The sequence below is a fragment of the Pongo pygmaeus genome, chromosome 10 (genome assembly GCF_028885625.2).
Source record: "Pongo pygmaeus isolate AG05252 chromosome 10, NHGRI_mPonPyg2-v2.0_pri, whole genome shotgun sequence".
Classification (NCBI taxonomy): Eukaryota; Metazoa; Chordata; class Mammalia; order Primates; family Hominidae; genus Pongo; species Pongo pygmaeus.
In genome coordinates this window covers 7,811,568-7,834,648 of record NC_072383.2, presented here as the reverse complement: position 1 = coordinate 7,834,648, position 23,081 = coordinate 7,811,568, and the positions used below count along the sequence as shown (strand labels likewise).

General features: G+C 43.3%; 1 long non-coding RNA gene across 1 annotated transcript; it reads right to left on the bottom strand.

The window, feature by feature from the left end:
• Window positions 1-8,742: 8,742 nt before the first annotated feature.
• LOC134737639 (uncharacterized) lies at window positions 8,743-22,186 on the bottom strand. The gene is made up of 3 exons (XR_010122732.1): window positions 22,048-22,186; window positions 10,778-11,389; window positions 8,743-10,518 (listed from the first exon to the last, which is right to left on the bottom strand). It is a non-coding gene; the product is annotated as an uncharacterized LOC134737639 (long non-coding RNA).
• Window positions 22,187-23,081: the final 895 nt, after the last annotated feature.

Sequence of the window (23,081 nt, the reverse complement as noted above, 5' to 3'; positions counted from 1 at the left end):
GTCTCAGCCTTTCCATAAAGGCTACAGGATTCTCATCTGGCTTTTTGTTTATCATGGACAGTTTAGAGTAATTGAGAGGTTTGGCCCTGGTTTTCCGTAGGCCCACTAATGCACACTTAAAAAAGAGCTTCCTTTTCATCTCCTGAGTTATTGGGGTCCCAATTAGGGTTGTCAAGGGAAACTGCTTTCCTCCCAGTTGGGAATGGCATTTCTGCTATTTCTTCTCTTTCCTTATCTGCTTTCTTCCTTCTTGATGTATTATAGGAGATATGTTGCTGATCTCCGAAATCAGAGCTGCCTGCTTTTCAGCTGCAGTGAAGGTCTGACTTAGGAGCAACATAACATCCTTCCATGTGAGGTGAAATACCTGAGTTAAATTTTGGAAAGCTTTTTTTTGAGACAGAGTCTCACTCTATTGCCAGGCTGGAGTTCAGTGCCATGATCTTGGCTCACTGCAACCTCCATATCCTGGGTTCAAGCGATTCTCCTGCCTCAGCCTCCCGAGTAGCTGGGATTACAGGTATACGCCACTATGCCCAGTTAATTTTTGTATTTTTAGTAGAGACGGGGTTTCACCATGTTGACCAGGATGGTCTCGATCTCTTGACCTCATGATCTGCCCGCCTCGGCCTCCCAAAGTGTTGAGATTACAGGTGTGAACCACTGCGCCCGGCCTGGAAAGCTTTTATATACCTATCAGGGTTGTGAGAAAATTGGCCTAAGTCTCCCTTTATTACAGGCCTAAGGGCCTTATTACAAGTTCCCTGTAATGAGAAGGGAACTTGAAGGGGCCTCCAAATAAGGGGGATCTTCAGATGGTCCTCTGGAAGTTGCTTTTCTAATTTTGGGAAACTATTTTCAGTGAGCCTGCCTGATATGATTGCTAAAAGAGGTGGGTTGATCTTACAATGCTTGCAAAGTTTTAGTAAAAATGCCATGCCCTTGTGCAAAATACAATGAGTTGCTCTTCTCTTTAATGTCCTGAGGTTAAGGAAGTTTCAGTGTTTCAGAGTGCACTCCAGAGGGGCACAAGCTGAAGATAATCTGTTACCCATCTAGTTTCCCTATGACCCCCGATGGAGAATAAGACAGTGGAGTGTCCTCCTGTTTTCCTTCCCTGGTTCCTGGGTCCTGGCACCCTGTTAAATGTGCCACCCATGGTTGTAGGCATGGTCCTCCAAGCCATGGGACCGGATGAACTAAGTGATGTTGTGTCCGGAATTGGTGGGTTCTTGGTCTCACTGACTTCAAGAATGAAGCCGCGGACCCTCGCCGTGAGTGTTACAGCTCTTAAGGTGGCGCGTCTGGAGTTTGTTCCTTTTGATGTTCAGGTGTGTTTGGAGTTTCTTCCTTCTGGTGGGTTCATGGTCTTGCTGGCTCAGGAGTGAAGCTGCAGACCTTCGCGGTGAATGTTACAGCTCTTAAGGCAGCACATCTGGAGTGGTTCGTTCCTCCCGGTGGGCTCGTGGTCTTGCTGGCTTCAGGAGTGAAGCTGCAGACTTTCGCAGTGAGTGTTACAGCTCATAAAAGCAGTGTGGACCCAAAGAGTGAGCAGTAGCAAGATTTATTGCAAAGAGTGAAAGAACAAAACTTCCACAGTGTGGAAGAGGACCCCAGTGAGTGACCACTACCGGCTCGGCAGCCTGCTTTTGTTCTCTTATCTGGCCCCACCCACATCCCGCTGATTGGTAGAGCCGAGTGACCTGTCTTGACAGGGTGCTGATTGGTGCATTTACAATCCCTGAGCTAGATACAAATGTTCTCCTCGTCCCCATCAGATTAGTTAGATACAGAGTATCGACACAAAGGTTCTTCAAGGCCCCACCAGAACAGCTAGATACAGAGTGTCCGTTGGTGTATTCACAAACCCTGAGCTAGACACAGGGTGCTGATTGGTGTATTTACAATCCCTGAGTTAGACATAAAGGTTCTCCAAGGCCCCACCAGAGTAGCTAGATACAGAGTGTCCATTGGTGCATTCACAAACCCTGAGCTAGACACAGGGTGCTGATTGGTGTATTTACAATCCCTGAGCTAGACATAAAGATTCTCCACCTCCCCATCAGACTCAGAAGCCCAGCTGGCTTCACCCAGTGGATCCCACACCAGCACTGCAAGTGGAGCTGCCTGCCAGTCCCGCGCCGTGCGCTCGCACTCCTCAGCCCTTGGGTGGTCGATGGGACTGGGCGCAGTGGAGCAGGAGGCGGCGCTCGTCGGGGAGCCTTGGGCTGCACAGGAACCCATGGAGGCAGGGAAAGGCTCAAGCATGGCGGGCTCCAGTCCCGAGGACTGCCCCGCGGGAAGTCAGCTAAGGCCCGGTGAGAAATCGAGCGCAGCGCTGGCGGGCTGGCACTGCTGGGGAACCCAGTACACCCTCCGCAGCCGCTGGCCTGGGTGCTAAGTCCCTCATTGCCTGGAGCCGGCAGGGCCGGCCGGCTGCTCTGAGTGTGGGGCCCACCAAGCCCACACCCCCAGAACTCCAGCTGGCCCGCAAGCACTGCACGCAGCCCCGGTTCCCACTGGCGCCTCTCCCTCCACACCTCCCTGCAAGCTGAGGGAATGGGCTCCGGCCTTGGCCAGCCCAGAAAGGGGCTCCCACAGTGCAGCGGTGGGCTGAAGGGCTCCTCAAGTGCCACCAAAGTGGGAGCCCAGGTAGAGGAGGCGCCAAGAGGGAGCGAGGGCTGTGAGGACTGCCAGCAGGCTGTCACCTCTCAATGGGACTAACCAAGCTTTACCCACGCGACCTTAGCTTATCTGCCTTGTGTGATTCCCTTTGACTTCCTAAGCCTATGCGATCTGGCTCCCCGAAAAATTGATCTTTGGATCAATGGGTTACAGAGACTGTGTTGTTTTTGGTCAAGGCTCCTTTAACAGAGGCAATGTGCTAGACTGCCTGCTATTATGGCCCATGCCAAAGCATTTACCCTCGGAAAAATGGTTCTGGTTAACTTCTGAACTTAAAATCTCCCTACTAATTATACCATTTTAACAGGAAACAGACTAGATGTCTTAAAAGAACGTAGGAACAGAATGGCCATTTTCCTGCTTGTGGGACAATATCGAGACTAAAATTTGGCAGCAGACATATTGCTTCTTTTTGAGACAGTCTCACTCTGTCACCCAGGCTGGAGTGCAGTGATGCAATCTCAGTTCACTGCAACCTCTGCTTCCCCGTTTCCAGCAATTCAACAGCCTCAGCCTCCCAAGCAGCTGGGACCTCAGGTGTGCACCACCACGCCCAGCTAATTTTTGTGTTTTTAGTAGAGATGGGGTTTCACCATATTGGCCAGGCTGGTCTACAACTCCTGACCTCGTGATCCACCCGCTTTGGCCTCCCAAAGTGTTGGGATTACAGGCGTAAGCCACCATGCCCGGTCGAGGACATATTACTTCTAATTGCTGAAGGTAGAACTTTCCGGTTCACAGAAGTAGCTTAGAGCCTGATTTCTAGAGGTGCAAAAGGAAGTTCAGTGTTACCATTAAAAATGTGCCCCCGAAGAGGATTTCCACTTCCACTAGGTGGCGCAGTTGGCTTAGAAATACTATATGCTCACCAGCGCACCCACAGAGAGAGCGGGCTTGTTGAGTTACGGCCTGCTGTGCTTGTCATCTTTCCTAGCAGACCTGTTTCACTGAACTGTAAAACTCCCTGCACTTTTCACAGAGCGAGAGTAAGAGACTGTGGAAAGAGAAAGAAGGAAAGTTTTGCAACAGGACAGTAAGAAGAGAGCCTTGAAATTGAAGGAGAGATTTGAGGTTGGGGCTCGCTCCATAGTCACCACTCCAGTGAATGAATTCCTGGTCAATGCAACCAAAATGATACTGCTCTGATGAATGGAACAACAGCAGGGTCCTTGGTCTAGCATCGTTTTAGATAAAGCGACATGGACACATGTAGAGTGGTTTTAAGGAGTGGAGTGTTTAATAAGCAAGAAAGAAGGAAGAAGCTTCCCAGTACAGAGACAGAGGGAGGGGGGCTCCCAGAGAGAAATCCCGTGTGTGGCAGAGTAGTTTGTTATAGTAGGAGGCTGGAGGAGGAGGTGTCTAATTTGCATAGGGCCCAGGAGATTGGTGTGACCAGACGTGTCATTCACATAGCCCGTGAAAAACCTAGCACTCCTACCTTAGTCCTTTAATATGCAAATGCAGGTCACCATGATATCCATGTTATCTGGAGGCAATCATGACACTTGGCACATGTAGTGATGAGGAGGAGAGGGTGGCACTTGTCATGTTGGCCATGTTGGGTGGACCCAGTTTCTAATCGCCAGCATTTGCCTATCAAAGCTTGCCGGCCTGGTTTTTCAAGCTGCCTTTCTGTTAGAAAAGAAATGGTTTGCGGGTTGCTTCTTATTACAGGAAAATTTCCACTGAGAACCTTTACCCTTTCTAGCAGCCTAAAAATTATTTCTTAATAATTCCTGTATTATTTGGAGGTGTTTGGGTCATGTGGGTAGATCCCTCATGAGGTAATGAGTTCTCACTGTTCATTCACACAAGAGCTTGTTGTTTAAGAGTCTGGCATCTCTCTTGCTCCCGCTCTCACTGTGTGCCACACTGTCGCCCCTTTGCCTTGCACCATGACTGTAAGCTTCCTGAAGCCCTCATCAGAAGCAGATGCTGGCACTGTGCTTCATGCACAGCCTGTAGAACTATGAGTCAACTTAACCCCTTTTCTTTATAGATTCCCCAGCCTCAGGTATTCTTTTATAGTAATGCAAGCAGACTAACACAAAGCTCATTATATATTTACAGTAGAGATGGATGTTAATACATGAGCATATTTTACATGAGCCACTATAATTACTGCGATTCCTATAGGAGAAAAATTATTCAGCTGATTAGCAAACTTTCACAGAGAAAATATCTAATGGTCATTAGCTGTACTATGAACTTTAGGCTTTATTTTCTCATTCACAGTTGGAGGCCCAACAAAAATCGTATCAGCTAAATTATCATTTGACATCAACCTTCATGATAGATATTGTTGTAGTAAAGCAAAGTAAAATGAAAGTAAAGTAAAAGCAAAGTAAAGCAAAGTAAAAGGCTAGAGAGTGTTGGAAGCAGTGAATCCTATTTTAGATGAACTTGCCAAGGATACTGGTAAATTTTTTTTCTTTTTTTGTGATGGAATCTTTCTTTGTCATCCGGGCTGGAGTGCAGTGACTTGATCTTGGCTCACTGCAACCTCTGCCTCTGGGGTTCAAGCGATTCTCCTGCCTCAGCCTACTGAGTAGCTGGGATTATAGGCATGTGCCATCATGCCTGGCTAATTTTTGTATTTTTAGTAGAGATGGGGTTTCACCATATTGGCCAGGCTGGTCCCGCACGCCTGACCTCGTGATCTGCCCTCCTCGGCCTCCCAAAGTGCTAGGATTACAGGCATGAGCCACTGTACCTGGGCAGATACTGGTAATAAAGTAAATGAGCAGGCCATGTGAAAATCTGGAGAAAGATTATTTCAAGCAGATGGAAGAAGGTGCAGGCATTTGAAATCGGAACAAAACAAACTTGGCGTTGTTTAAGGAATAAAAAATGTGGTTAGAGTGGAATAAATGAGGTGAGAAAATGTAGGAAATAGGGCCAGGAGACAAGCAAGGGTAAGATTGTGTAGGGAAGTACAGGCCATGGAAAGAGAAATTGGGATTTTCTTTTGAGTAAACTGGATTTTAGAAATTTGTGGTAGTGCAGGATTTATTATGTATTAACAAGAACTCGTTGCTTGCTGTGTGGAAAACGGATATAGTGGGGCAAAAGTGAAGTAAGGAAGTCCCATTAGAAATACAGCAGATATCTAGTGAGGACTAAGCTCTGATTTTTTATCTGGCCCAAATTCCTTATTGAGGGGTATGGGGAGTCATGACCTACAAACCATAAATTCTCATCAGATGGGTTTAATTTAATCCTGTGTATTGCAACTTACTTTCCAGTCTGACTCTGGCATAACTAGAAAGGAAATAAAAATGTTTTACCCCAAAATAGATTTTCTTGCCATACCTTGAAATTGCCCTGCAAAGTCTCTTGTGGGAAAAAATCCACATTCTATAGAGAATCCCCTTTCCCCTTTGTTTTCCTTCTTTCCTTTCTGGATCCAGGAGATAATCAACTAAGAGCCAGGCACCCTTTTAGGTCTGATAGGAAACATTTTACAGCCTACTGTCTCTAAAGTCTGCTATCACAGAGCTTCCTCTGCACAATAAAACTTGGTCTCCACAATTCTTTATCTTAACCTGAATATACCTTTCTTTTTTTTGAGACAGAGTCTCGCTCTGTCACCCAGGCAGGAGTGCAATGGCACGATCTTGGCTCACTGCAACTTTCGCCTCCTGGGTTCAAAAGATTCTTGTGCCTCAGCCTCCCAAGTAGCTGGGGTTACAGGCGCCCACCACCATGCCCAGCTAATTTTTGTAGTTTTAGTAGAGACGGGGTTTCACCATGTTGGCCAGGCTGGTCTCGAACTCCTGACCTCGGGTGATCCGCCTGCCTCGGCCTCCCAAAGTGCTGGGATTACAGGCATGAGCCACTGCACCCGGCCTGAACATTTCCTTTCTATTGATCCCGGGTCTTCAGATAAACTCAACCAACTGTCATACAGAAAATGTTTAAATTTACCTATAGCCTGGAAACCCCTGCTTTGAGTTGTCCTGCCTTTCTGAACCAAACCAATGTATTTCTTAAATGTATTTGATGTCTCATGCCTTCCTAAAACATATAAAAGCAAGCAGTACCCCATCCACCTTGGGCACGTATTCTCAGGACCTCCTGAGGGCTGCATCATGGGCCATGGTCACTCATATTTGGCTCAGAATAAATCTCTTCAAATATTTTACAGAGTTTGACTATTTTCATCCATACTAGGAAATATGACTATTAGCTCTACTGAAATAAATATACAAGTGGTGAGAAGTAGTAAGATTTGGGATACATATTAAAGGTTTAGTTGACAGGATTTGTTGATGGAATAAATGTATGCTACAAAGGGAAAACTCATGACTTTTACATTTTTAGCAAGAACAACCAGATGAATGATACTGTCACTTACTGAAATGAGGAACACAGGGCTAGGAGTGGTTTGAAAGTGAAGTCAAGAGTTCCATTTAATTATGTTAACTTTTAAAATGTTTATTAGACATACAAGTGGACAGTTATTCATGTCTGAATTTGATAGAAAAGGTAAAATCTGGGGATTAAAAAAGTGGGCTTTATCAACACATGCATTGTCTTAAAGTCACAGGAATGGTTGATCTTACTTAGACATGTGAATATGAATTGTGGAGATAAGAAAATTGAAGGCCAATCTACAGGATTTACCAACATCTGGAGATCAAGACAAAGATGAAGAAACAGCAAAGTTGGCTGAGTAGCAGTAGCCAATAAGATAAAAGATAAATCAGAAAACTTTTATCCCAGAAGCCAAGTGGAGAGAAAAGCGTTTTAAGAATGAAGATGGGGAAGATTCTAGGTAGGTGGTTCTAGTACAGTGCACTTTAAAAATCTACATCTAGGGCAGCAAAACCAAGGAGCAATGAGCAAAACCCATTTATAGCAAAACTAGATGGCAAAGTTTCTCCATGAGCTTTCAGTTATGAGAAGATGGTGACAAATTATCAATAACTACACAACCCACAAAGTATCAGCATCTGTTTGGGAAGTTGGACAGGATCCAACTCACAGGAAAGTCTAATAGGGCCACAGTGCAATAAAGTGTAAAGATGCTGGGTAAGTCTGGGCCCTATAGACTTTCTTTTTTTAAAATTTTTTAACCTTTTTTTTTTTGAAACGGAGTCTCGCTCTGTCGCCCAGGCTGGAGTGCAGTGGTGCGATCTCCCCTCACTGCAAACTCTGCCCCACCACATTCACACCATTCTCCTGCCTCAGCCTCCCAAGTAGCTGGGACTGCAAGCACCTGCCACCACGCCTGGCTAATTTTTTGTATTTTTAGTAGAGATGGGGTTTCACCGTGTTAGCCAGGATGGTCTCGATCTCCTGACCTTGTGATCCACCCGCCTTGGCCTCCCAAAGTGCTGGGATTACAGGCGTGTGCCACCGTGCCCAGCAATTTTTTTAACTTTTTAGTTCAGGGGTACATGTGCATGTTTGTTACATGGGTAAACTTGTGTCATGGGGGTTTGCTGTACAGATCATTTCATCATCCAGATATTAAGCCTAGTACCCATTGTTATTTTTCCTGATCCTCTCCTCCCACCCTTCACCCTCCAACAGGCCTCAGTGTGTGTTGTTCCTTTCTATGTATACATGTGTTTTCATCATTAGCTCCCATTTGTAAGTGAGAACACATGGTATTTGGTTTTCTGTTCCTGCATTAGTTTGCTAAGAATAATAGTCTCTAGCTCCAGCCATGTCCCTGAAAATGACATGTTTGAGCTAATGGATATCGCAATACTTTGATTAGATTATTACATACTATATGCCGGTATCAGAATATTACATGTGCTCTATAAATATGCACAACTATTATGTATCAGTAAAAAATAAAAATAAACCAAGGCTGTCATTTTCAAGCTACAAAAGAAAAAAGGCAATTAGGTCCTACATATGTCCTTTTCCATGTCATATAAGTCTAACTTGGCTTATAAGATCACAATCAATATGCTAAATGGGAATATGGGATTTTAAGAATTTTCTCTTAGCTTCTAATTTTCTTTAGCTTCTAATATTTCTGTAGATAATATGCCAGTATATTGAAAGTACATATATCACACAGGGGCAACAGTTATGTTTCCATGTAAGAATTTATTCCCCAAATAGTTATTCAACACTTACAATGTGCCAGCCTTGGGTATAAATTAGGAAGCAAATTAGACATATTTCCTATTATGCAGAGGTTACATTTACATATGAGTAGATATTAAAAGCAAATAAACAGGCAGTGTTGTAAGGCCTAAGATGAGGTAAGAAAACCAAATAATGCCTCTTAACTTAGACTTGGAAGAGCAAAGATGTCCTCCTGCAGGGAATGACATCTCAAAGAATTAGGTCACTAGTAGAAGTTACACAGCTGGAGAGTTGAATGAGGGCTGTTCTGAAAATTGTCACTCTTGGAAAGTAAAGCAATGTGAAGACCCAGGAGTGAAAGAGAACATCGCAGGTGCAAGGCTAAAAGTTGGGTGAAGCGTGACGTGAATGGGTTTGGAGGTCATAGTCGAAACTTGCTAAGTGGGGATTTAACATAGTAGGACCTTGTGAATGATGTTGAAAGAGTGTAAACCTTTTTTTAGAAAAGCATGGAAAAAGGAAAATAAGGTTTGCTACAGAAAGCCTGTGGCAATAGTGGAGAATGAGAGGAAATTGGCATTAGGCAGCTATTGTTGAAAGCTGAGAGATACGATCATGTGATAGTAAGGAGTGAGAGTGATGATGGAGAAAACTGGACAGACAGTTATTAGACCTGAGAAGAATTTACCTACAAGCAGCAAATTCATAGCACAATAGGTATTTAATTTCTACTGAGAAGATATGTTCTAGATTTTTCTGAAATAGGCCACAGAGATAATTTTGCTTGTGTCTTATATTGCAATGTCACAAATTATAGAGATCTGGGATCATCTAAAGCACAATCCAGTTAGTGTGACTTAAGCACAATCCAGTTAGTGTGACAGGAGGAGCTTGAGTGGAGGGACACACAAATTGCCAGAGGTTAGTCTTGCCATTTTACCTTATTGACCTTAAATGGAGTTCAGAACAAGATATGTTGATTCTCAGGCTGTCATTCTAGTACTACATGCTACTTTGTCTTCCTAGGTTCCAAGATGGCTGAGAGATCAGAAGTTGTGGGTGTGGCACCTGTCATACTGCAGATGAGCAGAGATCCCACTAACTTCTACATAGGGCGAGCATGAGCACTGTAGTTCACTATTGCTCTTCTTTATGCTTCAGTTGTGTGTGTAGGGCACATCCCCTGGCTTGATATCAAGGAAGAATTCCAGTGCCATGGGAATATCTCGGAAGCTTGTCTAGCAGAGTGCTATGAGAACCACTTCACATGGCCTGTTCTAGGAGTGTGGTACATGGTTGGCTTTATCTTTTCCTCCATCCTTTTTGTGATAGAGTTTGTTGTCTCTCAGAATATGCATAAACAAACCGAGATGCATAAGAAGAAGTCTGTAGATGAAGAAAGATCCCACAACATTGTCAGTGATGCAGACCACACAAAGATGGAAGAAGACATGACTTTTGACCTATCCCAGCAAAAGTCCCTGTTGAAAAAGTATCTTGTCTACTTTCTGGGGCACATGTCTGTACAGGTGATCTTCTTGGCCATCCTTCCTCACTATCACCGACCACTGACCACAAAACCCATTTGGTGCAGTAATCATTTGTGTCCTGGGCCTTATTCATGTGTGTTAATGGGGACACAGGAAAAGATAACGTCCATCATACTGCTGATTACACTTTCAGTGCTTATCATGACTCTCCGTCTTACATGCTTCATGTACATACACCATGAGCTCACTCACGGGTGGCATTCTGTCAGAGATAAAGGAACTTCATGAAATCCTAACAGAAGACAAAAACAAAGTAGCATCAGGTGGAAAGAATGACTGCATTTCAGCGCATATATATACATACAGTCTCTGCTGTTGTCATGATAAGTACTCTCAGCGAGGGTAGTCAATTGTCTTAGGTGAGAGAAGCACGCCAAAGACATTTTAGGAGAGTGTCAAAGAGAAATAGGCCTATTTCATAGTATTTCTTATTATTCTCTCATTTATGAACTCCTTTTTCTAATTTTCTCTTAGCAGTCTGTCTTTCTTACCTGATTTTATTCTCCAACTTCTTTCCATAGTTTATTCAGCCCTCTAGATATTTATCTATCCTGTTTTCTCTCATCGCAAATTCTCAGTGTTGTTTCCTTCTTTTTCTAAGTTACATACCAACCTGTGCCAAACAACCCACTTCAGTCAACAGTGCTATGACAGCTCCAACTGCCATAGAACTCCCATGGGTATCTGGATGCAAATGCTTGAAGGGGAGTCTTCACCACTTCTCTGTGAGAAGTACTTGTTTGAGACGGGTAAATGGACTCATTGGCATCATTTCAGGCTATTCCTAAAGCCAACATTTCCAAAGCCTTTTGCCAATTTCAAAACCTGTTTCTGACTAACCAATCAGGAAGAATGAATCAATATATAATAATTATTTCCTTCTACTGGAAGAACAGATTAAATTTCTCATTTGCTTTTCATCCTGCTGCTCATTTGAAATTTTCATTGGTTCACAGATATTTTGAGCATCAAACGTAGTTTTAAGTGCAGACAATGAATAAGACAGTTATTGCCTTGAATTACACATCTCATGGTGTGAAGAGCAGTTTGTTTCCCAGTAGGTCTGTCATGACTTCTGTGGCTCCTGTGATTTGTTTTCCTTTCTATGAACCAAAAAACACAACATTAGACCAATTTATTATTAACCTACTGTAACAGTCAACACCTGCTCAAGCCCTCCCTACCAAGATGGCTGGGGCTCTGTTGTGCCTGAACTGCAGTTCAGATTCTTCCTCAATCCCATTCTGCTCTCTCACCATCCCCCACTCTGCTTCCTTTCGCAGGTATTCTAACACATATTTTGAATTCTTCACTGTATTTCAGAATTTGCTTCTGAAAAACATAAACTGTAAAATTCCTCTTCAGATCTGTGGATGCCTGGGGGGGCAAGCCATACCCACAGAGAGAAGGGTTCTCTCTCCAGCCTGGAGGTCACAGTTACTCTGCAATTCACTAAGCTTCATCCTTGCCTCAGAGCTCTCTGAAAATAAACTCTCATTGAGCACAGAGAATTGACAGGCTTGCATCATCTATCTCTGTGAGGATTTCCACAGAGCCTGAAGCCTTACATGTTCTGTCAAGGACCTGCTGGACTGGTGATTTTAGCTGCTGCTCAACTTCAGAGAGGAAAATGCATTGAAATTAAAATTGGAGGGGAGGAAGGTTTCCTTCAGACACTGAAATATTCCTGACATATCCACCTAACTTTTTAGGTTCTTTAAAAATGTTTTTCTAGTTTCCTCAGTAGAATTTTGAGTACACTCTGAACTTATCTTTCAAGTCTAAATGCATAGAAAAACAGTATCCAAGTCACATTGTTCTGCCCTATACCTTTCATAGATTGAGCTCACTCATGTAATTGTCATCCAGGTCAAGAAAAAACATTACTGACACGCCCAATCCCATTTGTACATTCTTTCAGTTACCATCCTCCATCACATAACCAATAGGTAAACCTCTAACAATATAGTTTCCAACATGCTTTGGAAATGCATATAAATAGAATTATAAGGAATATAATCTCTGTTGGATTTTTTATTTTATACATTGTTTGTGAGATCCATGTATAATCTCGTGGACTGTGGCTGTATTTTTAAATTCTCGTTACTGTATAGCACTCCATTGTATGAATAGACCACATTTTATGTATTCACTTTACTCCTGGTGTTTTCCAGTTTGGAGCTATCATGAATAGAGCTATTATGACTATTTTGTACGTGGTTTTTTTTTTTTTTTTTTTTTTAGATGGAGTCTTGCTCTGTTGCCAGGCTAGAGTGCAATGGCGCGATCTTGGTTCACTGCAATCTCCGCCTCCCGGGTTCAAACAATTCTCCTGCCTCAGCCTCCTGAGTAGCTGGGACTACAGGTGCACGCCACCATGCCCAGATAATTTTTTGTATTTGTAGTAGAGATGAGGTTTCACCGTGTTGGCCAGGATGGTTTCAATCTCTTGACCTTGTGATCAAGGCCTTGACTCTCCAACCTTGGCCTCCCAAAGTGCTGGGATTACAGGCATGAGTCACCGCGCCTAGCCTGTAAATGTCTTTTGATGATTAGTAATCTACTCCCACAAGCCTGAGTGATCTATTTGCTCCATATCCTCATCAACATTTGGAATTTTCAGGTATTTTTAATTTTAGCCATATAGTGGGGATGTAGTTGTATCATATTATGGGTTTCATTTGCGTTTATTTGATTATTAACAAAATTGAGCAATTTTCTTTCTTTTCTTTTCTTTTTTTTTTTTAAAGTTACAATGTATTTTTATGACATAGCCTCAGAGGTCACACACAATGCATCATTTCCACAATATCTTATGGTTACAAAAGTTAGCCCTATTCAGCAAGAATATGAATAAATTCTATCCAAATGTGTGAATTCTAGGAGGCAAGAATTACTTGGAGGGGATGAAGGTTAGGCATCTTGAAGGCTCCCTATCACAATATTCTTAAAATGCCTATTCTTGGAACTCCTAAGTGAGGAGAAATTTAGCTCTATTTTAAGATATATTAATAATATATATTCTTAAGATATATTAGTCTATTTATATTACTCTAACTGGAGCCCATTTTTAATATCTATTACATTAGAAACATATTTATTTAAACTAGAGTTTTAAATATATTGTGATGAAGTTGTACGGGTACATTTTATTTTATTTTTTAAAATTTAAAAAAAATTTTTTTTTCTTTTTATTATTATTATTATTATTATTATACTTTAGGCTCTATGGTACATGTGCGCAACGTGCAGGTAAGTTACATATGTATACATGTGCCATGCTGGTGCGCTGCACCCACCAACTCGTCATCTAGCATTAGGTATATCTCCCAATGCTATCCCTCCCCCCTCCCCCCACCCCACAACAGTCCCCGAAGTGTGATGTTCCCCTTCCTGTGTCCATGTGTTCTCATTGTTCAATTCCCACCTATGAGTGAGAATATGCAGTGTTTGGTTTTTTGTTCTTGCGATAGTTTACTGAGAATGATGATTTCCAATTTCATCCATGTCCCTACAAAGGACGTGAACTCATCATTTTTTATGGCTGCATAGTATTCCATGGTGTATATGTGCCACATTTTCTTAATCCAGTCTATCATTGTTGGACATTTGGGTTGGTTCCAAGTCTTTGCTATTGTGAATAATGCCCCAATAAACATACGTGTGCATGTGTCTTTATAGCAGCATGATTTATAGTCCTTTGGGTATATACCCAGTAACGGGATGGCTGGGTCAAATGGAATTTCTAGTTCTAGATCCCTGAGGAATCGCCACACTGACTTCCACAATGGTTGAACTAGTTTACAGTCCCACCAACAGTGTAAAAGTGTTCCTATTTCTCCACATCCTCTCCAGCACCTGTTGTTTCCTGACTTTTTAATTATTGCCATTCTAACTGGTGTGAGATGGTATCTCATTGTGGTTTTGATTTGCATTTCTCTGATGGCCAGTGATGGTGAGCATTTTTTCATGTGTTTTTTGGCTGCATAAATGTCTTCTTTTGAGAAGTGTCTGTTCATGTCCTTTGCCCACTTTTTGATGGGGTTGTTTGTTTTTTCTTGTAAATTTGTTGGAGTTCATTGTAGATTCTGGATATTAGCCCTTTGTCAGATGAGTAGGTTGCGAAAATTTTCTCCCATTTTGTAGGTTGCCTGTTCACTCTGATGGTAGTTTCCTTTGCTGTGCAGAAGCTCTTTAGTTTAATTAGATCCCATTTGTCAATTTTGGCTTTTGTTGCCATTGCTTTTGGTGTTTTAGACATGAAGTCCTTGCCCATGCCTATGTCCTGAATGGTATTGCCTAGGTTTTCTTCTAGGGTTTTTATGGTTTTAGGTCTAACATTTAAGTCTTTAATCCATCTTGAATTGATTTTTGTATAAGGTGTAAGGAAGGGATCCAGTTTCAGCTTTCTACATATGGCTAGCAGTTTTCCCAGCACCATTTATTAAATAGGGAATCCTTTCCCCATTGCTTGTTTTTGTCAGGTTTGTCAAAGATCAGATAGTTGTAGATATGTGGCATTATTTCTGACGGCTCTGTTCTGTTCCATTGATCTATATCTCTGTTTTGGTACCAGTACCATGCTGTTTTGGTTACTGTAGCCTTGTAGTATAGTTTGAAGTCAGGTAGCGTGATGCCTCCAGCTTTGTTCTTTTGGCTTAGGATTGACTTGGTGATGCGGGCTCTTTTTTGGTTCCATATGAACTTTAAAGTAGTTTTTTCCAATTCTGTGAAGAAAGTCATTGGTAACTTGATGGGGATGGCATTGAATCTGTAAATTACCTTGGGCAGTATGGCCATTTTCAGGATATTGATTCTTCCTACCCATGAGCATGGAATGTTCTTCCATTTGTTTGTATCCTCTTTTATTTCCTTGAGCAGTGGTTTGTAGTTCTCCTTGAAGAGGTCCTTCACATCCCTTGTAAGTTGGATTCCTAGGTATTTTATTCTCTTTGAAGCAATTGTGAATGGGAATTCACTCATGATTTGGCTCTCTGTTTGTCTGTTATTGATGTATAAGAATGCTTGTGATTTTTGTACATTGATTTTGTATCCTGAGACTTTGCTGAAGTCGCTTATCAGCTTAAGGAGATTTTGGGCTGAGACAATGGAGTTTTCTAGATATACTATCATGTCATCTGCAAACAGGGACAATTTGACTTCCTCTTTTCCTAATTGAATACCCTTGATTTCCTTCTCTTGCCTAATTGCCCTGGCCAGAACTTCCAACACTATGTTGAATAGAAGTGGTGAGAGAGGGCATCCCTGTCTTGTGCCAGTTTTCAAAGGGAATGCTTCCAGCTTTTGCCCCTTCAGTATGATATTGGCTGTGAGTTTGTCATAAATAGCTCTTATTATTTTGAGATACGACCCATCAATACCTAATTTATTGAGAGTTTTTAGCATGAAGGGTTGTTGAATTTTGTCAAAGGCCTTTTCTGCATCTATTGAGATAATCATGTGGTTTTTGACTTTGGTTCTGTTTATATGCTGGATTACATTTATTGATTTGTGTATATTGAACCAGCCTTGCATCCCAGGGATGAAGCCCACTTGATCATGGTGGATAAGCTTTTTGATGTGCTGCTGGATTCTGTTTGCCAGTATTTTATTGAGGATTTTTGCATCAATGTTCATCGAGGATATTGGTCTAAAATTCTCTTTTTTGGTTGTGTCTCTGCCAGGCTTTGGTATCAGGATGATGCTGGCCTCATAAAATGAGTTAGGGAGGATTCCCTCTTTTTCTATTGATTGGAATAGTTTCAGAAGGAATGGTACCAGCTCCTCCTTGTACCTCTGGTAGAATTCGGCTGTGAACCCATCTGGTCCTGGACTTTTTTTGGTTGGTAAGCTATTGATTATTGCCACAATTTCAGCTCCTGTTATTGGTCTATTCAGAGATTCAACTTCTTCCTGGTTTAGTCTTGGGAGGGTGTATGTTTTGAGGAATTTATCCATTTCTTCTAGATTTTCTAGTTTATTTGCGTAGAGGTGTTTGTAATATTCTCTGATGGTAGTTTGTATTTCTGTGGGATCGGTGGTGATATCCCCTTTATCATTTTTTATTGCATCTATTTGATTCTTCTCTCTTTTTTTCTTTATTAATCTTGCTAGAGGTCTATCAATTTTGTTGATCCTTTCAAAAAACCAGCTCCTGGATTCATTTATTTTTTGAAGGGTTTTTGGTGTCTCTATTTCCTTCAGTTCTGCTCTGATTTTAGTTATTTCTTGCCTTCTGCTAGCTTTTGAATGTGTTTGCTCTTGCTTTTCTAGTTCTTTTAATTGTGATGTTAGGGTGTCAATTTTGGATCTTTCCTGCTTTCTCTTGTGGGCATTTAGTGCTATAAATTTCCCTCTACACACTGCTTTGAATGCATCCCAGAGATTCTGGTATGTTGTGTCTTGGTTCTTGTTGGTTTCAAAGAACATCTTTATTTCTGCCTTCATTTCGTTATGTACCCAGTAGTCATTCAGGAGCAGGTTGTTCAGTTTCCATGTAGTTGAGCAGTTTTGAGTGAGTTTCTTAATCCTGAGTTCTAGCTTGATTGCACTGTGATCTGAGAGATAGTTTGTTATAATTTCTGTTCTTTTACATTTATTGAGGAGAGCTTTACTTCCAAGTATATGGTCAATTTTGGAATAGGTGTGGTGTGGTGCTGAAAAAAATGTATATTCTGTTGATTTGGGGTGGAGAGTTCTGTAGATGTCTATTAGGTCTGCTTGGTGCAGAGTTGAGTTCAATTCCTGGGTATCCTTGTTGATTTTCTGTTTCGTTGTTCTGTCTAATGTTGACAGTGGGGTGTTAAAGTCTCCCATTATTATTGTGTGGGAGTCTAAGTCTCTTTGTAGGTCACTCAGGACTTGCTTTATGAATCTGGGTGCTCCTGTATTGGGTGCATATATATTTAGGATAGTTAGCTCTTCTTGTTGAATTAATCCCTTTACCATTATGTAATGGCCCTCTTTGTCTCTTTTGATCTTTGTTGGTTTAAAGTCTGTTTCATCAGAGACTAGGATTGCAACCCCTGCCTTTTTTTGTTTTCCATTTGCTTGGTAGATCTTCCTCCATCCTTTTATTTTGAGCCTATGTGTGTCTTGGCACATGAGATGGGTTTCCTGAATACAGCACACTGATGGGTCTTGAGTCTTTATCCAATTTGCCAGTCTGTGTCTTTTAATTGGAGCATTTAGTCCATTTACATTTAAAGTTAATATTGTTATGTGTGAATCTGATCCTGTCATTATGATGTTAGCTGGTTATTTTGCTCATTAGTGATGCAGTCTCTTCCTAGTCTCGATGGTCTTTACATTTCAGTATGATTTTGCAGTGGCTGGTACCGGTTGTGCCTTTCCATGTTTAATGCTTCCTTCAGGAGCTCTTTTAGGGCAGGCCTGGTGGTGACAAAATCTCTCAGCATTTGCTTCTCTGTAAAGTATTTTATTTCTCCTTCACTTATGAAGCTTAGTTTGGCAGGATATGAAATTCTGGGTTGAAAATTCTTTTCTTTAAGAATGTTGAATATTGGCCCCCACTCTCTTCTGGCTTGTGGCGTTTCTGCCGAGAGATCGGCTGTTAGTCTGATGGGCTTCCCTTTGTGGATAACCCGACCTTTCTCTCTGGCTGCCTTTAATATTTTTTCCTTCATTTCAACTTTGGTGAATCTGACAATTATGTGTCTTGGAGTTGCTCTTCTCGAGGAGTATCTTTGTGGCGTTCTCTGTATTTCCTGAATCTGAATGTTGGCCTGCCTTGCTAGATTGGGGAAGTTCTCCTGGATAATATCCTGCAGAGTGTTTTCCAACTTGGTTCCATTCTCCCCGTCGCTTTCAGGTACACCAATCAGACGTAGATTTGGTCTTTTTACATAGTCCCACATTTCTTGGAGGCTTTGCTCGTTTCTTTTTATTCTTTTTTCTCTAAACTTCCCTTCTCGCTTCATTTCATTCATTTCATCTTCCAGGGCTGATACCCTTTCTTCCATTTGATCGCATTGGCTCCTGAGGCTTCTGCATTCTTCACGTAGTTCTCGAGCCTTGGTTTTCAGCTCCATCAGCTCCTTTAAGCACTTCTCTCTATTGGTTATTCTAATTATACATTCTTCTAAATTTTTTTCAAAGTTTTCAACTTCTTTGCCTTTGGTTTGAATATCCTCCCGTAGCTTGGAGTAATTTGATCGTCTGAAGCCTTCTTCTCTCAGCTCGTCAAAGTCATTCTCCGTCCAGCTTTGTTCCATTGCTGGTGAGGAACTGCATTCCTTTGGAGGAGGAGAGGTACTCTGCTTTTTAGAGTTTCCAGTTTTTCTGCTCTGTTTTTTCCCCATCTTTGTGGTTTTATCTACTTTTGGTCTTTGATGATGGTGATGTACAGATGGGTTTTTGGTGTGGATGTCCTTTCTGTTAGTTGTCCTTCTAACAGGACCCTCAGCTGCAGGTCTGTTGGAGTACCTGGCCGGCCGTGTGAGGTGTCAGTCTGCCCCTGCTGGGGGGTGCCTCCCAGTTAGGCTGCTCGGGGGTCAGGGGTCAGGGACCCACTTGAGGAGGCAGTCAACCCGTTCTCAGATCTCCAGTTGCGTGCTGGGAGAACCACTGCTCTCCTCAAAGCTGTCAGACAGGGACATTTAAGTCTGCAGAGGTTACTGCTGTCTTTTTGTTTGTCTGTGCCCTGCCCCCAGAGGTGGAGCCTACAGAGGCAGGCAGGCCTCCTTGAGCTGTGGTGGGCTCCACCCAGTTCAAGCTTCCCCGCTGCTTTGTTTACCTAAGCGAGCCTGGGCAATGGCGGGCGCCCCTCCCCCAGCCTCGCTGCCGACTTGCTGTTTGATCTCAGACTGCTGTGCTAGCAATCAGCGAGACTCCGTGGGCGTAGGACCCTCTGAGCCAGGTGCGGGCTATACTCTCCTGGGGCACCGTTTCCTAAGCCCGTCAGAAAAGCACAGTATTCGGGTGGGAGTGGCCCGATTTTCCAGGTGCCGTCTGTCACCCCTGGAAAGGGAACTCCCTGACCCCTTGTGCTTCCCAAGTGAGGCAATGCCTCGCCCCTGCTTCGGCTGGCGCACGGTGCGCTCACCCACTGACCTGCGCCCACTGTCTGGCACTCCCTAGTGAGATGAACACGGTACCTCAGATGGAAATGCAGAAAGCACCCATCTTCTGCTCTGTTTTTCTTCAGGTCCCGCGCTGGGAGCTGTAGACCGGAGCTGTTCCTATTCGGCCATCTTGGCTCCTCCCCCCTGTTTTTTTTTTTTTTTTTTGAGACAGAGTCTCGCTCTGTTGCCAGGCTGGAGTGCAGTGGTGCGATCTCGGCTCACTGCAACCTCTGCCTCCCAGGTTCAAGCGATTCTCCTGCCTCAGCCTCCCGAGTAGCTGGGATTACAGGTGCGTGTCACCATACCCGGCTAATTTTTGTATTTTTAGTAAAGACAGGGTTTCACCATGTTGGCCAGGATGGTCTCAATCTCCTGACCTTGTGATCCACCCGCCTTGGCCTCCCAAAGTGCTGGGATTACAGGCGTGAACCAGTGTACCCAGCCTAAATTGAACAATTTTCAAATGCTCATTGGCCCTCTGAAAATCACCTTTTGTGACATATCTGTTCAAGTCTCTTTCCTATTTTTTTAAAGTTATCTTTTTCCTGTTTACCTATGGAATTCTTTATTCTGAATATAAGTCCTCCATAGACATCTGAATTGCAAAATTTTCTGTTATGAGAGATACTTTTTAAAACAGTGCTTTTTAATGAACAGAAAATTTTAATGTTAATATTGTTGGAATTTGTGTTTATTTCCTATGGTTTCTGTTCAAGAGAAATACTTATTCCAACATCATGAAGATGTTGTCCTATGTTTTCTTCTGAAAATTTTGTTGCTTTACTTTTTTTGTACTTTGTATTAAAGTAAAATATAATAAATGTCACCCTTTTTATTGTATAGTTCTGCAACTGTTGACAAAGGCATACAGTCATGTAACCAGCACCATAATCAATATATAGATGTTAATTCACAACAAAACATTCCCTTTCCCCATTCTGTAATCAACCCTTTGTCTGCCAAGTCCTTTGCTTTCTGTTTCTATAGTTTTGTCTCTTCTAGAATGCCATGTAAGTGGATTTACACAGTACATAAACTTTTGTGTCTTGCTTTGTTCACTTAGCATAATGCATTTGAGACTCATCCATGCTGTAGCATGTATAGGTAGTTGCTCCTTTTTATTACTGAGTAAAATTTCATTGTATGATGTACTGCAGCTTGTTTCCATTATCCAGTGAAGAGACATTTGAGTTGTTTGCAGATTGGGTAGTTACATATGAAACCGTTATAAAAAATCATGTACAGGTTTTTGTGTAAACATTTCATTTGGGTCAACATGTATGAGTCGGATCTCTAGGTTGTGTGGTCAATTTATGTTTAACTTTGTAAGAAACTGCCAAGGAGAGGTTATGCTCCAAGATACCTGACTAGAAGCAGCTAGTGGGCACCTCTCTTACAGCATAGAATCAAAATAGTGAGTAAAGACTAAGACTTCAAGCAGATAATTTAAGAGAGCACACTGAAATTCACCAGAGAAGTGATGGGAACCATGGAAAGCAGAAGAGAGCGAAGCTGGACAGCCAGCAGAGTTGGGACAAGCACAGAGTCAGGGGAAGCTTCCTCATATGGGGAAGGGGTAAGTGAGTGAGAGAATCCTGGGTTTCTACACCTCTGCCATGGACCTTTACAATTCTAGTCTCAGGAGAGTCCCCTCAACCACCTGGGCCTCCAGAGTAACACAGAGCCACCAGGAGACTGTCCAGAGGCACCACTCGAGCCCCCATGGAAACCCACAGGTTTTGGATTCCTGAGCAGCCCGGGGCCAGCTGCTGCTGCCCTGCCAAAGAGGAAGGCCAGGCATTTTTGCATATCCCAAAGACAGATACTGTGGCCCTGGTACAGAGGAAAGGGCAGACTACATACTGCACGACTCCCTGCCTCTGCCAATCCCTGCCAAATGGGCTCCTTCATCTAGACTGGCCCTCAGTGCAGCCGCCCCACTCCCACCTGAGCAATACAGTTGTGACTTGGCATTCTTCTGACAACCCAGTCACTAAAGGCCACCGATAAGCCCTTCAGCTCCCATAACAGTCACAGCCATTGCTTCCTGCTCCCCATCTGCCCCAGGACCACAGAGTTGGGCATTGGGGGATGGCTGGGCACCTTTGCTCACCTCTAACAGCAATGTCTAGTGCCACTTCTGTGGGAGGGAAGTGACAGTGGGCCACGTGCCTGACAACTGCCAGTTTCCATTGTCCCAGCTGAGAGGTCTGCCCTCTAAAGTGAAAGGCCCACAGCACAGCTGCCCTGCTCCCGCCTGCCCATTTTAGCTGCAGCCCAGAGCCCTTCTGAGAGCCCAGTCACCATAGGACTGTGATTTGCACTCAGGCTCCCACTGTCTGAGTGTTCTGCCTGGCCCCACTTGAAAGTTCTTCTAATGACCCAGGGACTAGCATATCCTTCCCAATCACAACTGGCACCTGAACCTTGGGGCCCTGAGAACAAGTCCACAGGCCTGATCCTAGTCCAGCCCCTATGGAACTCATATATATTGTTTAGTGGGCCATCTATAGGCCTGAGAATTGGGGAATTATCAAACACCTCTGGCATCTGACCACTCCTACCAGGACCTGAGCTTAGGGCAACTCAACCAGCCAACACCACCACAACTGACACTCATCTTACATGAGCCAAAAGGTAAAGCCCTTCCCCGTCTCTACATGAAGCAGCAGCATTACCACATCAGAGAATAGCTGGACCATAAAGCTGTCTGTACTGGGCTGAGTGGACAGGTTCTGCCTGGACACTGCTCCTGTGGAGAGCCATGGGACAGGTGTTTTCTGTGGCTCTCAGCTATATTGTGGCCTGGAGATAGACAACAATGTACATCTCAGCTGAGAGTCATGAACCCTGGGACTGGGGCATAATAGGGGAACAGAGCACACTGTTGCCTAACTAGGATGTGGAGCTGGTGCAGCCTCCTCACTCCCCCAGCACCTGCAGAGACCTCAGTGCTTTTCACAAGGAACTTCTTTAGCCACTCCTATTAGAGCTGGTGCCTGCTCATCATTGGGGTATTTGTGGGCAAGCCAGGGAGTCCAGCTATGCCCAGCTGCATCTTCCCAATCCCTGCTAAACAGGAAGCTCAGGGACCAGGCACTGCATTTTCCAGTCCATCACTAGAAACAACAGAGAGCACCTCACAGTAAACAAATATCAAGTACATACCCATCTGCTTGTGTCCCAGCTGGCTATTACCCATAGGCACCACCTACTGGCCTGCAGGTCGAACTGCACAGCCCAAAATAAAACCTGCAAAGTGCAACTGGATGTCTGTAGAGGCAAAGCCAAAAGACCCTGCCCAACATATTCCACAGTCACACCCCTAGGGAAAGGGGGATAATAGTTAAAAAAAAAATCCCATCGAAATAAAAATAAATTAAAAAATAAGGAGTGTCGGCCAGGCGCAGTGGCTCACACCTGTAATCCCAGCACTTTGGGAGGCTGAGGTGGGTGGATCACGAGGTTAGGAGTTTGAGACCAGCCTGGCCAACATAGTGAAACTCTGTCTCTACTAAAAATACAAAAAATTAATTGGGCGTAGTGGCAGGTGCCTGTAGTCCCAGCTACTTGGGAGGCTGAGGCAGGATAATCACTTGAACCTAGGAGGCAGAGGTTGCAGTGAGCCGAGATCATACCACTGCACTCCAGCCCAGGTGACAGTGTGACACTCCGACTCAAAAAAATAATAATAATAATAAAAAATAAAAAA